Consider the following 16724-nt stretch of genomic DNA (forward strand, 5'->3'; position numbering starts at 1 on the left):
AGCATTGATCCAGATGAAAGAGGGAGCATAAGAGGCCTGGCAACAGAGGTCCTCTGGGTTTATCCTATGCTTTTAACAGCAGAAGAGGCCAACAAAACATGCAGCAATCCTGTCCTCTGAGGATGGGAACCATCCGTGCCTTCTACTGCTTTGCCCATATGATGGCAGAAGACAGCTTCATGAGGGAAAGAGTCCCTCCAGCATGGCAGATCTGCACCAAAGCAGCTGAGCCCATTAGAGAATCACAGCAGAGAAAAGGTGGCGGTGTTTCCTGCATTTCATCTGAAAGGAGGACGGACCTCCCCAACCAAAGAGTTGAGTCTGGTCCATGGAAGCCATCAGTCATTGAGATGGTCCATGGAAGACATCAGCAGTGAGACAGGCATTGATATATTTGTCATAGCATCCATAAAAAGGCTTTAGATTCCTGGTTTAATAGCAATTTGTTTAATCTGCATAGAAAACAATCACTACTCTATTTACCAACCCTGGTAAGGGGATTAAGACTGAAGTCCTCCAGATCTGCCTAAGCAACCTGCTGCTACTGAGCTTCACCTGACTCATCAGAACTGTGATAGACTCTGATTGCAGCCTCAGCACACAGTACAAACACATGCCAGTGCTGGGCTACTCATGCCTTAGTCTTCACCTCCCATTCTCCAGGGTGCAACAGCACAGGAGGAGTCATCTCAGTGCCCCAACCAGCTCACAAATACCAACCAAAGTCAACTGCTGCATGGGGATGACCTACTGTTTTGGAAAACTTCAGCAGAAACAATCTGACAGCAATGTTGATTCCCTTTATCTGAAATGTAATCACAGCACATTACAGTCTCATAATACAATGATGAGTTTCCTAAGAGACAACGGCCACGTACTCTACCTATTTTTAAAAATGAAATTTCTCAGAACTCATTTTCATCTCAGGTTGACATGCTACACACACATTGACAATTGCCACCACCACCCTTCTCAGCCTTTACACGGGTCCAGACAACACAGCCCAGACCTTGGATAGCAGGTCTCAGCAGCACTGTAGCATGCCCCATGAGCTTGGATGAGGGTGGGGAGAGGGGAACACAGCTCTTCACACCTGAAAGCAATCATTTCTGTGTTTCTTTGGAATCTGTTGCATAATTTCAAACATGAATAAAAAGGAAATAGCGTATTATCCTCTCAGGTGGCATGCACCCCAGAAGATGGAAGTCCCCCCGAAAGATTGCATGAGAGCACTGGCAGAGTGACAAGGAACAGGCAGGGTTGCAGGAATCTCTCTGCGAATGCACTGTAAAGGTTATCTGAGAGCCAATTCCCCAAAATACTGCAAGCAGCAGGCCACTGGCAGTGAGTTGAGGAGCTAAGCTGAGCCTGGTCTGGCTGGTAAAAGCTGCTACGAGTTGTGTGTGGTACAGATGTCCTGTGGTTGGTATGCCAACCCACAGAAGAGATGGGCTGCAAAGTATTAAAAACAGGTTAAAAATTGATTAAAGAAAAAAAGCTAGACAGATTCCAGAAATTTTACCTCCTGGGGAGCTCCTGTTTATTGTCATTGAAAAGGATTGGACAGGAGGAAGGGTTGAACACTTAACCCTGACAGGAAGTGCACAAGTCGATCCCTAGGGTCATTTTAGTAACAGATCAAAATGAGACAGTGCCTATCCCTATCACGATCAAATGGGTAGGTTCACTATGAAGAAATAAGCTTTGAGTCCTTTAAAACATGACAGGTCAAAAGGATGTATGTGAAACTGTCGGAATAGCAGAAAAAAAGCATGATACCTAGGGGAAAACAGTTTTGCTTTCTGTTATGAGTAAGAGCCTAATTTGATTAGAAACTTTATGCTCTCTTTGAAACAAAGCCCTTTCCCCATTAAAATATTTCCATTTCTAAGTGAATGAGAACTGATTCCAAGTGAATGGAGACTTGCGGATCCTGATATGTAAACTCACATAGCTTGCTCATTAAACGTATCCTTTCTATCGGGGCAAAGAATGCAAAAAATGCTCAACAGGGTTAAGCAACAGGGTCTCCCCAGTTCAGGGTTCTTTCTTTAGTAATAGCCATTAACAGTTATTTAAAGGAAAAGTGTAAGAAATGGAGCTCATGCAGCATAAAACTTCCCCCCACCTTATCTCCAACAGCCTGATCCAGAAAACGGATCTTTATTCAAGTGACAGTTACATTGACCTATCATGTCTTAGCTACGTATCCTCTGTTAATCTGTGTAACTCATTTTCTTCAACCCATTTGCACTTTCAATTTCATAGTCTCCTGTAGAATTGAGCTCCACAGAGTACAAATTATATGAGAAAGCTTTTCTTGTTTGTCCATTTTACATTTGCTGCTTGACAATTTATTTCCATAAGTCTCTAGTAAAGCATATTTTAAATTTTTTAAGTAACCAACTGCTTTCCCATGTCATGCAATGGGTTTTAAACACAAATATACTGCAGGGGTTTTTAAACCAGGACTAGAGAGTCAGCAAAACAACCAGCAAAAGGAGTCTGCAAGAACTGGATTCCCTTTCACTCTCCATGGCAAGAAACTCTCAACCTATAGTAGGATATACATGAGACAAAACCAAAATTCTTAGGAAAGGAGGTATAGCCTCTTACACTGTGTTAAATCTTCAATGTCATGTTGAATTTTAAAAGAAGAACTATATAAATGAGGAAAATTGTTAAACAAGAAGTGAGAAGGTCCTAAGAGAACCAGGAAAGTTAAAACTTTCAGGAGGCATAAGGACTGTTTAAAAACATCGATGCTTGAAACTCAGAAAAAATATATATCCCATGTAAAGAAACTAGAAACAGAGAAGTCTAGCAGGCCAAATAGCTGGGCAAGAGAAACTATGAGAAGACAGCATCCTCAAAATCAGAAGTTATGTGTCCAAATGAGGAAACAAAAATGGATTTTAAGTTCTAGTGGGTAAAATATAAAAACTTCAAAAGGCAGGGAAAAGCATCTGAAGAACAAGTTGCACCAGGCAACTTGTTTCCAGGCAGGAAATTCAATAAAGACTTTTTTGCACATATCAAAAGCCAAAAGTGTTTACTCAGGTTGCTGATGGACCAGGAAGCAATCAAGTATAGAAGTAGCATGAATAAACCCACCTGGCTATAGCAAAAAAAAAAAAAAAAAAAAAAAAAATCAAACTTTTTGACATTCATGCTCACTGCAGAGAAGTTCAGGGAGGTTCTTACACCAGCAACCTTCTTTACAAGGTTAGTAGAAGGGGTTATAGACTGGACTGACCCATTCTAGGGGAATTTGAGCATGACACTGGAGCTCTAAACAAGGGGTGAAATCTCTCCCTTAAAGCTTTATGGATACTCAAAAATTAGAAGGCAGTTTATGTGACACAGTTTTTAAAAAGGGATTCAAAGGAACGACTCAGGGTTTACAGGGAACTCCAGATTAATAAATCTGACATCAGTAGGTCAGCAAAAACTATAGTGAAGAGTATCCTTCTGGCAAAAGACGGAATTATTGAACACCTGGAAGAATATGATATATTGAGGAAAAGCTAATATGGCTTTTGAGAAGGGAAGACAGGACTCACAAACATACTGGAGTACTCTGGAGGGATCAACATGCATGCAGGTGAGAAAATCCTGTTGATGTAGTTTATTTAGATTTCAATAGGGTGCCTCAACACAGGATCTCTGAGCAAATGAGCTGTTTGGGAATAGGAGAAGCTTCTTGCACAAATAAAGAACTGCTTAAAAGACAGAAAACATCAAGGAATAAAATGTATATCCATTTAATACCCAGTGTTAGGGATTACTAAGAAGTTTGCCACACCCTAAATGCTTTGTGCTGTTGAGATTCTTCTCCTTGCCTGCAGGACATGACAGAAACAGGGAGGGCAACAGGGATGGTCAAAACTATGAAACAGCCCCATTATGAGGAGTTACTGAATCAGCTGGGACTTTTCAGCCTGGAAGGGAAAACTGAGGGGGACAGAATAAAGCTCTGAGTGGAGCAGGGAAAGTGATAGGTGATCACTGTCCCTTCCAACGCAAGGATGAGGTGACAGCACGTAAAGGTAGCAAGGACTCACTTCAAAACTATTAATCCAGCTTCCTTCTATAAGACACAGTGGATATTAAGAAGGATTCAGAAAACAACTGTAAAAATACTGGTGATAAAATTCATCCCAGACTACTAAAGACACCATTTGTGTCTCAGAAAACGCCTGCACACATCTCATTGAATTCTAGGGGGGTACTAACAGTATTATAATAATTACATTATTGTTAAATGCTGACCTATACTTTCCTCCCCGGACATCTGGCATTGGCTGTCAGGACAGGGCACTGGATGAGCTGCATTTTTGGTCTGACCCAGTACAACCATTCTTATGGTCAATTAATGCAGTAGTGGCAGCAGCAGCCGACAGCAGCTCATGGTAAAAAATGAACATTTAAAATGGATGGAGAGTCAAGTCCATCACTAAGACAAATGGGAACTTCTTTAGGTTAACCCATGGCAAAAAGCAAGGAAAAATTCATGTAAAATACCATCTAATTCCAACAACAGCATTTTCACCTAAGTAACCCAGTCAGGCCATCTAGTAGTAAAGACAGCCTCTGACTTCAGAGGAACTAAACCAACAAAGAATTATCATGAGATGTCCAGGGAAAACACAGCTTTGAAAGGTGCATCACATACCCACAGAGGAAACGGCCTTTGTGATCTTCTTGGACTGATCTCTTTGGAATAAATATAAGCCCTGTTTTCCTTCATTCCTGCTTTAAATTAATCATATGATGGGCCTTGTACTGCCACTGCAGATAACAGTTGTCCCTTCTTTGCACGATTAGAAGGTAGATACTACCAATTAAACTAAGCTCACATCCTAAGACTTAAAACATCTTAAATGGCATGCAACTATTTTCCTTTGTATCCCTTCAGCCAGAATAACCCAAAACCTCAAAACCTCTCGTGTATTTATCCTTACAACATCCTCATGGGATTAGGCAGTGCTGCCACAGGTATGAAATACACGGGAACTAGGGCAGGGAGGGTATGAAGCGGACAAACCCCAGGGCGTCCCAGTCCAACATCCATTAAAGAACTGGAAGACCGTCTTCACGTGCTGCCAGATCACACTGCAGACACAGCCTGTTTTCACCCTAAACCTTTTGCTTTATCTCTCCCCTTCTCCTGTACCACAGACTGCTGTCCTCACATGTGTATCATCCATAAGAGCTAAACCTTAGTTCTTCCCTGGAAAAAGACACTTACTATAAAGCTGGCATCACTCCCTCCCATCTCGCTATGAAAATCTAAAATTTCAGAAGTGTTTCTTGCTTTCTACATCACATGCTACTAAATCTGCAGTAAACCAGCAGAATCATCAAATCAGAGACTCTGACAGTCAAGTAAAATTGTTTATTGGACACTCATATTTGACAGTGAACCTGTTTTCCTAACTTTAGCAGTATAAATACACCTTGGTTGAGTTGCCATCACAGTCTTTATAAGGAAGCAAATCTTTTCTCTTTGTTGACAAAAGCCTTGGAGTAGCATTTATCATACACGAATGTTAGCAGGTGTTCATATTTAACTTGTTTTTGTGGATTTTTTAAGCCTGAGATGCATATAGTGATCGAGAATTACTGTTTATTCATTTCTGTGTAATAGGAGAAGCAGCATTTCATCTGTCTCATCCATATTTAATAGCTCCAGGCACAACAACCATGAAAGGTCTATTTTTCTCCCACTAGGGAAAAAATTATTATTATTACTACTACCATGACTACATCTATATTCTGAAATTATTCATCCCCAGCTTTCTATATTATTTCTATTTTATCTGTGGGCCAGGTCCTTTCCTGGTACTTACCTGAGTTACTGCACTGATGGAGCTATACTGAATTATGGTATGCTGAGTCACATCAGCTAAGGACAAAGTCAATTCAAAGCTTCTTGGCAATGTAAGTCAGATTGAATTTTGCTGCCCTGAGGAAGGGCAGGAACCCTTAGAAAGCTACCCATTTTCTGCTCCTGCTGTTACTAGGAAGGTGGTTTAGGGAGGTATCTGATGCCTTTTGGAAGTCCACTTCTGTCCCCCAAGACAAGCTCCTACATGTCCATTTTCACGCTTCTGGTGCACACACAGTGGGTAAATAAATGGTGGGGCCAGGGATGGTCTCTGGCTGCTGCTACATATGTCACCTACGCCTAGAGCAGACCCCTGCTCCTCAAATGGCATGTAAATATGAAGGATGGCACCTAATTTCCCACCAGCACAGCAGGGCAGCTCAAGGTCTGTTCTGACAGCTCAAGCAAAACCTAGGCTGTGCACTACCCTGTCAATCCCAACCCCAGAATAGGATGCAAACCCAATAAACTAGAGGCACCCAACCACACATCATCCAGTAAATCACAACAGCCTGAACTCATAAAGCAGAAAACAGGAGGCATAATAATGCAAGCAGTTTTTTCCCTTCCCAGTGATAAGGGAGGACCTCAGTGAGCTCCAGGAAAACCTCTTCTTCCTCACTGGATCCTGGACAGCCTCCAGCACACCTAACAAATATGCAGTGACAGCTCCAACCAGAGTAGCAGTTAAGATGTGGGTTTTTCCGGGTATTTGTTCCTGGGAAAAAAAGTTCCCTGATAGTATGCCATTAAAATGTTAATCATAAAACTGCTGAGGGCCCCTTTCCCCGGGAGGTCACTTGTTCAAACGCAGCCAGTGTCAGCAGTCCCTGGGACGTTACCACGAAGCAGTGTTTACCCAGTGAGAAACAGATTTGATAGATTCGACCCACTCACATGTTGCAAAACCCACAGGCATGGACTGAGACCAGTCCCTTGCAACAGCAGCACTGCCAGGGAGCCGTAAATACCCAGCTGGCTTCACACAGGAGGTTTATCTGTCCCAGGGCAGGGCTGACAAGCACTGGAAGAACAAGGGAGAGACCCAGAGCAGTCACCATCAGGAAGCTTTACGATTCCAGAGTTGCCCGTTTAGTTTTAACTCCAATTCAAGAAGGGAAAAATAACCCCCAATATGCTGCATAATTATTTTTTTCAGCCTCATATGCCTAAAGAAGATAAAAAAATCCCATGTTAAACACATTCAGGGGCTGTGGGTCATGATGAGAGCAACAGTGATGCAGAGGATTATATATATAGACACACATTTTTTTCCTATTACTTGTAGTTTGGAGGTAGAACATTATTGGGGGGGAGGAACACATGTTATCCCCTTTCCTCTGCATGTGTAGTTCTCATTAAGGCCAATTAGGATGATAATCACATCTGAAAGGAGGCTACAAGCCAACCTGTGTGATAAAAGCAGAAATAAACACAACTCTGGTGAGCTTAGGGAGCATACCATTTCCCTCGCCAAGTTCTCCAAGCTTGGATCTGACTCAATTCAACCAGGAAATCTCAGACCTTTGCAATGTTATCTGGGAGAGGAACCCACCCGGGAGGGGACAAGGTGGTAACATGGGTCTTCAGGGACCCACAAATCTCTCCCTCTCTGAGGACTGCCCAAGTAATAGGTCTCAGCATGCAGGAGGAGAGAAATTAATTGCTCTTTCCCATGCTTTCTCCATACCTAGTATAAGGCATCTAGGATTTCTACATTAAGAATCAATATGCTGCTCAGGGTAAAGTCAAAGAGAAAATCTCCTCTGAGCTCAACAAAAGCAGGCCCTGCACTCAGCTCTCTAAAGCCTTTCCACCCTCCCTCCCCAGTGCAAACTGGTGAGTGCGGTCCTAATGGGATCATCTGGGTGAGTTTTCTGCACCTTGGTGTTACGTATGTCATCCCCATCTCTAATATCTGCAATGCCTTCCCCATCCCAGCTGCCTCCCAGGTGACTCTGTGCAATTACATTCCTAATTGTACCACAATGGTGCTCTCTCTGGGATGGTACACTGCTGTTTAATTTATAAATGTCAATTTGGAAGCACAATACAATGAAAAATTACCCACATCAGACCCAGAGCAGTTCCCACTTATGAATAGGTAAGAAGGCAACAAAAATAATTAAGTACTTAACAAAGAGAGAAGATGAGGGAATGCAGGCAACCCTTCTACATTTTACACGTGCTTGATTTTGAGCTGTTTAAATGGAAAGAGACAGGTAGCTGAGTGGCAGGTTTAATATAGGACATGACAATGCAGTTTGTGCCTGTTTGGGAGCCTATTCAATATTTAAATCTCAATTAACCAGTAGGACTGACGTGACATTTAAAAAAATCTAAACAGAACACTTCAGATGTAGAACTTTAAAAAAACATCTGTAAAAGCACCTTTTTAGTCCATGGACCTGCTTATTCTTTGCATCCTGAATAACATTCCCAGGAAGGGAAAAATAAAAAATAGAAAAATTGGGATTTGTTGATTTTTACCCCCGTTCTCTTTACATAGTCAGTCCAACAAAGTGAGAGTGGGCTGGATTCTGTCCCTCTAGTATCATCAGCAGAACAACTGCAGAGATATCTAAGCTAGTTTTGAACTAGAAAAATATTGTTTTGCAGGAGAAAAAAATCAGCTCATACCAAGCTCTGAATTACCAGCACTGCTGCTTTAAAACTATCTTGTCCTTTTCACAAGTGACATAAACCATGAGAAGAGGGCAGGTGCCCGGAGCACCAGTTGGGGAAATGAGAAAAGAGGAGCTGCATGGAGCATCCTTGGTTCAGGTGACAACCACAAATCAACAAGACTTGCCAGTCAGCCATCCCACAATCTGCTTGCAGGCAAAGTCACAGCACTGGTCGCAGCTGGAGCTGGATCAGGGCGTCACCCTTTCCTGGGCTGACAATGTTCCTCCTGTGTCAACCCTGCAGGCAACATGGGGAAGAACGTGAAGGGCACCAAGAAAAAGCACCAGGCAGGTTGCTTTAGGTACCAACATTTTTCTCTATGGCTCCAACATTATGGATATTACTGCAGCATGGACATCCTTTTACTTCCACCTGGTCAGGATGGCACACCCCATACTGCCTGCATGGACCCACCCATGCTTCAGCAAGGGCTTCAAACCTGCAAATCAGGGATGAACATGAGAACCTCTGCTCCAAGTGGGCATTAACAAACAACCCCATATTTAAACTTTCCTACTGTCTAATTCTCAATAGCATCAGATCAAATATGTTGGTGGCCCAGCTCTCCGTGCCTAGCACAGGGCTCCTGATGCCATGCTGCAGGACAAGGTAGCCACAGCCAGGCTTCAACCAGCCCCAGGAGATGTCACCACTTGTCAGCCACAAAAATCTCAGCCTGAATTTCTAAACGTTTACCTGCACAAACACAATCATCAAGAAACTAATACCCTGCAGATTTCAAGCCCTTCATTTTTCAAGTTTATCTCTAAAAGCTACACATAGTGAGTAATTCTGCAAAGGGTTTGCCCTCTTGTCCACTGTCGTAGTGTAAAGCCGGTTGGCAGCCAAACACCACACAGCCGCTTGCTCACCCTCCCTCACTCCCAGGGAATGGGGAAAGAGTTGGAGGGGTAAGGGTAAAGAGACTCATGGGCTGAGATAAAAAAAATTTAATAACTGAAAGAAAATAATAATAATAATAACAACAACAACAACAATAATAATAATAATAATAGAAAATACAAATGGGTAATGCACAATGTGGTTGCTCATCACACACTGACCAATGCCCAGCCTAATCCTGGCTAGAGATACCAGAGAAGAAAGGAGCCTGAAACCACCAACCCAAAAACCCAAGTGGAGCTTCCTGATCAACCCTTACCTATATACCGAGCATGACGTTACAGGATACAGAATATTCCATTGGCAACTTGGGTCCATTGCTCTGGCTGTGCTTCCCCCCTAGCTTCTTGTGCACCTTTGTACTACCAGGACAAGAGAATTTGAAAAGTCCTTGATTTCTGAGCAACAGCTAAAAACATCAGTACATTATCAACATTCTTCTCATGTCAAATCCCATACTGAATTCGAAACAGCACTATTCTAGCTACTAAGAAGGAAGGGAAAAAAACCCAACAATTAGCTCTACCCCAGCTGAAACCAGGACACTCATACACTGGTGGAGACCACCTCAATGTGCATTTGCCCTGCAAAGGGAGCACTGTACTGCTTAAGCACACTCAGCCAGAGAGGTTAAATGAAGCTGATCAAGAGAGACGAAGTGGGTCCAATGTCTTCCCTTTTGTCCATCTACTGTGGAAATTACAGACCTGCTCAACAACCTGCCTGTGTGGAAGAAGACCCACCATGCCTGGTCAGACCGAAGGGCAGTCTAGCAAAATGCCCCCCAGCTTGATATAAGCTTTGTATAAGAAGCATAAGAAAGAGAATAACTATGGAGAGATCCTTCACCTGTCTCACTCACCTGAGATCCCAGGATCATCAATTCAGGGGCTGCCTGGGTGCAAGGGTGCACTGGGACCATTGTGTGCCCACCCGTGCAGCAACCCATTGCACATAGGCAAGACCCTGTCTCATACACACAACATGACAACTATTTCCATCTCCTGCCACCTCTCAGCCAAGTAACCCACTGCAGCTCTGCAGAGAAAAACCATATGAGCAAGTGCCTCAGCTGGCACGAGCTGCATGCCATTAATGTTAATGGATTTGTCCTGCTTCATACCAGCTGATGATCTCCCTCTTCTCCCTCTCTGCCCTCTCAAAAGACTTCTGATGCCCATATACAAGATACTCATCTAGAAGGTGGATCTAGTCTAGCGAGTGCTGTGCAATGCCCATGACACTGGTTTACATCTGCTCTCTTAGAGGAAGGTGTAAGGGGATTGCCATAGGGCTGTAGCAGAGTACCCTGGACCTGGGAGAGCTTTGTGATAAGCCTCATTACTTAAATATTGGCTTATTCCTTCAGGATGGGTCTTTCTATCCTTTGAAATCCCTTGGGTTGTTCTAATCTTTGCTAATATAATTTTCTGCATTATGCCAGGGGAAATAGGGTGGGACATGCGATAGCCCTTCAATCACATGAGCACACTGTCAGCACCAGTCTTGATACTGTGCTTCTCCATCCTGCTTGAAAGAAAGCACTTGCGATTATTCCCAGAAAAAGCCAAGTTCATTTTACATCTCTGATAGTGCCAGTGTGCTTTACTCTAGACACCCTTTCTAACAAATCACTGACATCACTGAGAGGTGAAGGGAAAATCTGAACTCATTTGGAAACATTACTCCAAATTTCTGCTTCCATCGGTTCATTACTCTAGATGACTTTAGCCCCTGTGTGCCCCCTGACCATATTGCCATGTGCTGGAGTTAGCACTAGGTGCGAAGCATGTGAGGACTTTCCTCAAAATGAAATGCTGACAGCATCCCTAACTGGCAGGCAGATTTCAGCAGTGCCATCACTTGCGTGGAGAACCATTGCCTTGGCTCAGTTTATCGCTTCAAGTCCTTCCAGGTTCTGTTTGTGTGCAAGCAATGCTAATGTGCTCACTGGAAAGCTTGTCCTCCACTGCAGACTAAGCCAGAGAAACATGCTCCCTGTCACACAAAAGCAGTTTTCTCACTCATGTCACATTATGATCTGGGAAGCCAGTTGCAGTCCCCAGCTCTGACATGTAGCATCAGCAGGCGAGATAGTAAATATTTAGATCCGGAAGCTCCAGCATTAACCAAAAATACTTCCATGTAGGCAGAACTTAGGGGATCAGCCAGTACCTGACAGCCCTCTAAACTTGTCCCAGAGTGGGACATGATAGCAAACCAAAGGGTTTTCTCTGAATCAAAGATTCAGAGCAAAGTTCCTACTTTTGTCAGCTGCTGGGGAGCTGAGTTCAAGTCCCATATTGATCCGTGCTGGGCAGGAGGAGAGAAACAGCTTCTCATTTTTTCCACCTCCCTCCTGTGCGTGATTAGAGGTGGGCCCAGGAGACATGGATTTGCTGGTGAAAACCTCCCCTTTGAACAGTTTAGTTAATTGTGAGAGTCTGTGGCTAAAACCTCGCAGTCCAGTACATCCCAATAAGAGATAATCCTAAAATATATGACTTGCATGAAGATGTGAGCTTTTTTTGGTGCCTGGAAAGAGAAAAGGGGGAGTTTCTTGTTTTAGTACCATTGCTTACTCTCTCATATTTCATACCAACAACTGAGGTCACGTGCTGCTTTCCCTTCCCTTATTCTATGAAGAAGAAAGCAGAAAGGGCACTTCTAAAACAGAAAAAAACTCAAGCAGAACATTGGTCAAATGAAGTTTGGTGTCTGTGCTTCCCACAGGAAAAACTGCCAAGGAAATAAAGTAAATCCAGGAGGCAAATATAACACTCTACATGATGAATTTTTTTCCAGCTACAGTCAAGGCATAATTTCCTCATGCAAAATGAGAAAGAGAGATAATACGTCTCTGCTCCATAGGTCATCACTAAGGAATGTTTCAGCAAGTTTATTCATTTTCAGGCTCTCTTCCCTGCTCTTTCTTTCTCCCTTTTATTATCTGTGTTGAGGCTGCAGTGCCACTCACTCATCACAGGGCTGCAAAGTTGACTCACTACAGCTCCTTTTTTCTGCTCACCGTTCTCATTGAATTATTGAAAAGGGCACTGTCAAGTTGGAAAGAATATATCTTCAAAAATAAAATACATTTTCTTTCCTAAGTTCCAAATGGCACCTTAAACTATATATTTAAGGAAAAAAAAAAAAAAAAGGAAAAAAATTGTAAGAGACTCATTTTCTTATCATTAATGACGCCCTTGGTTTTCTTTTTAGAGTTTTCAGTCCAGACAACCTAAGTTCACCATCAATTTCTAGACAACTTCACTCTCTGCTTTCTCTGTACTCACAGTAATGATAATGGCAAGTCTCATAAGTTTGTCCCTAGTCTTTGGGTATTTGTGGGCTTTTTTGGCAAAGTCTGAGCTTGTAAAGACACAAGTAATGCTGTGGTTCAGCTTTCATTTTTATTTTGTTTTATTTTGCTATCTGTTAGCTTTCGGAGTTACAGGGAACAATTTGACTGTGTGGCTCAAGTGCACCCTAAAGTCTTGAAACCAAAAGCCCAACTGAAAATTTTACATAATCTTGCTATTTTTAGGGAGATTTTTGTGACTCCAGGAAGACTGGACAACTTTTTTTTTTTGAACTCTTGACTTGTCTACGGAGTTAGATTTAGCATCTGAATTTCTTTCATACTGCAGCTCCTTATAATCAACATGTAAATGAAAATTATCCACAGCTCAAGATCTGTTTCCTTTTCTTTCCCTTTTCACTCAGGGCGTCCATTATTTCCCTGGTTCCCAGGAGACTATCTGCCAGAACTGTGCAGGTGACACTGATGAGTTCCCTCTACTCTTCTATCCCTACTGACCACAGCCGCAGTTGGAGTGTGTCCACTACCAGAGCATCTAGGCACTATCAAATTAGAAAAAAAAAATAGGCAAAATCTAATATTGCATGTACGGTCATAATTTCTTAGCAATGATACTGGTACAAAATGAGCAAACCCACGGTGCTGGTATCCAATTTATAATCACTATTTGAAGACCATACTGAAATTCAGGGTCTATGGAAGAAGGTGGGAGTTTGACACCAATACTTAACCCACTGGTGACAATGGTAAGAAAGATGCTGGGCATTAGCGAAGAGAGATTCCTAAAAGCTGACATGAATTGGTCAAGAATCTTTATATAAAACTGTTATAAGAAAATGTGTAGTTAAAAGACAGAACCTAAGCTGAATTGAAACAAACCAAAAAAATCCAACCCAGTCCACATTTATTTTTTTGTTAGAATTTCTGTTGGAACCTTGTTATAAAATCCAGCAGTGCATCGCCTCTCCAACAAAGACTTTCCTCACAAGACACCGGGAATAAAAGAAAAATATACAGTTCAATCAACTTACCTCTAGGGCATATTTACACAAAGGTTTTTATTTGCCTTTCAACTTGACATATTGTTTTCAATACCTAACTGAAAGGTAAAGATATTAAATATACATTGCAGTGAAGTTTACTCCAGAAGAGCTCCACAGTGCATCTCGGGCAGCGCCCATGAAGACATCCAATTACTGCTTGTGCCATACCTGACCCTGGCTGTGTAAGAAGGGCTAAAATTTCAAGCACACAGGACAGGAATTAATTTCTTCATTTCTACAGCAAAACTGATGCAAGAGAGAACATTCAAAGCAAACAAAAAAATCCTTCATCTAGGCTCAGTTTATCCTGATTTGAGAAACTTTGGGCAGACTATCCCTTTAAGTCCTTTATGTGAATTGGGAGTATGTGGCATATATGAAGGTGATTGCAGACAGAAAATAAATAAAAACTACACAGCTTTCCAGCAGGTGTGGGTTGAGACCTCTGCTTCCCTGGGCAGCAGTAAATGCCACATGTTTTGGGGATTATTCAGAAATGGAAAAAAACTTTCAAGATCTTGTTTTACCTATGAATAGTAGGGGCTTCAGAGGGAAAAAAAAATAACATATATATATATTTTCTTAAAAATTTTAATTTCAAATTTAGATAAAAAGTGAATTGAAAACTCAGTGAAAACCTGATGTGAGCTTTACCATGTTCACCTCTGCAAGCAGAAGACACAGCTCCACCAAGGCTCTTCTGCAACACTCAGTGCAGGTTGTGGCATGACAACACACCCTCAATGGGGATTAATCACCATATGATCATACGCCGACAGCTCAACCAAAACCAGAGCTCAAGCACTTCAGGCCTCACACAAATGCACAATCCCTCCATGAGATGTTTAAAACCTCAACAGTATGGCAAAAGAAGGTGAAGGCACACAATGAGCTTATTTCTCCCAAGAGGTGGTTCACAGAGCAAACTCCAGATGTGACTCAATTAAGGCATTAATCCCTGGAATTAATGTGATGCAATCACTGGCCTTGGGAGATGTTTGCCTCTCTAAATCAGGAGGCAGCAGCCTTCCAGAGGAGACCCAGCACAGGCACCTATCCTCCCAGCTGCACAGATTAGACTGGCATGGACAAAATCACCTTCTCCTTAAAGGTGGTAAAGTAAATAAAGACTGCACTGAAGTCAGGGACAAACTTCGAAGGATCCAGATTTTCACCCAGTTCATATGTCTTGTTATTATACATGTTAATATGCACTTGGACCACTTGATCCCATCACCGGTGTCGTCGTTTGAGCCTGGTCAGCAGCTAAACGCCCCGCAGTCACTCACCCACCCTCCCCCCACTCGGGAATGGGGAGGGGCAAAGGGAGACTGGAGGGTTGAGATAAAAACAGTTTAATAACAGTAACAGAACAATACGCTGACAGCAGTATCAACAGGTAATATACCATACAGCTGCTTACCACCCACCTGCTCCTGGCCGGCGATCCCAAACACAAAGGCCCCACAGCCACACTCCCGGAAGTGAGAGCCCCTCCTGGCCCACTCCTGCCTTTATATAGTGAGCACAATGTCACATGACATGGACTATCGGCCAATCGGGGCCCAGCACTCCAGCTGTGCTCCCCCCGCCCCCGCACACAGGTGAGGGCACTGGGACCTGGGGAGCCCCTGGGGTCTCAGGGTGCTGCAGCACTCCTCCAGCTACTAAAACCAACAGGAACTCTAGTCCAGCCTGAACCAGGACAACTGGTTACAAGTAGATGCTCCTAACCCAGACTTTGGCATAACACAAATCGTACTACTTGCAAAAAAATGCTCTCTCAAGAATGAATATCCAGCTCTTCTCGTGCTGTGTCTCTACGTAACCCTCCACAGTCTCTTGCCAGCTCTCGTTATGTCTTGTCCTATCATTTTAATTACAAGCACTGTACGATAAGGACCTCCAATTTGATTTTTTCTGTAGTGCAGAACGTGTAGTAAAGTTGCTCACAAATGACTGAGGAAAACATGCAACCATTAAGCATTTGGAAAATGGATAGACATTGAAAATAAAATGATTCTTTAGAGAACGGCTGGCTACTGACTGGATAAATCCTGTCACTGTTCAAGTTAATAAAAAAAATATCTTGACAGGTGCTAGGTAATTTTTAGAAAAGTTACAAGGGTGTCTAGTTAATGTTATTAAAAGCTTTGATTAGTTATGAGAACAGGCTCATAGGTCTAAATCAAAGCTTCTAACTGAAGCTGGTGGGATAATTGATGTTCACAACTAGAAAAAAAGCTTTTAATTCCAATAAAACTCTATAAAAGAGCACATACACTACAAACTGAGATAACATATGTGACTTTTTACATGCTTTCTAGTCCATCTTAAACTGTGACCCCATCTGAGCAGAGGTTGCCCTTCAGTGTGTGTTCAGACTTCAAAGAGATGGCCCAGGTGCTGCTCATCCAGGTGACAGCAGCTGGGGCGAGTGTGGTCCTCATCATGCTTGGGGGATAAATTGTGTCTGCTTTAATGCATTTATTCTGGAGGAGAGAGACGTGTTTTCTAGGTGCTATGGCAGCAGAAATAACATAGCACATAATAACAGAAAACAATAACAATACAGAAATACATATGAAATAGACACTGCCTGAACCACTGGCAGTGCAGAGGACTTTGCACAGCATTTAGATGAGGCTTAGTCTCTTTGCTGTATTTACGAGTGAACATTATTTCCTTCTTTTCAGACGACTGAATTTCTCCCCTTGGAGAATCTCCTTGAAATACAGAAAGCCTCACTCCCCACGCTTATTAGGAACAGCTCCTGCTGTGAATATGCACACCAGAACCACGGGGGCTGCAAACCCAAACCAGGTACTGGTCACGTCCCGGTCTAAGGCTGAGGCTAAAGGGCATTTTCCTAGTTCAG

The 16724-nt window shown here is 42.7% G+C and overlaps 1 protein-coding gene across 3 annotated transcripts in view; it reads right to left on the reverse strand.

Annotated features, from left to right (window-relative positions):
- CAMK1D (calcium/calmodulin dependent protein kinase ID) overlaps positions 1-16724 on the reverse strand; it is a 230979-nt gene that overhangs the window by 141193 nt on the left and 73062 nt on the right. The window lies entirely within an intron of this gene.

Source organism: Tyto alba, unplaced genomic scaffold (assembly GCF_018691265.1).
Source record: "Tyto alba isolate M040663 unplaced genomic scaffold, T.alba_DEE_v4.0 Super-Scaffold_2, whole genome shotgun sequence".
NCBI classification, from domain to species: Eukaryota; Metazoa; Chordata; class Aves; order Strigiformes; family Tytonidae; genus Tyto; species Tyto alba.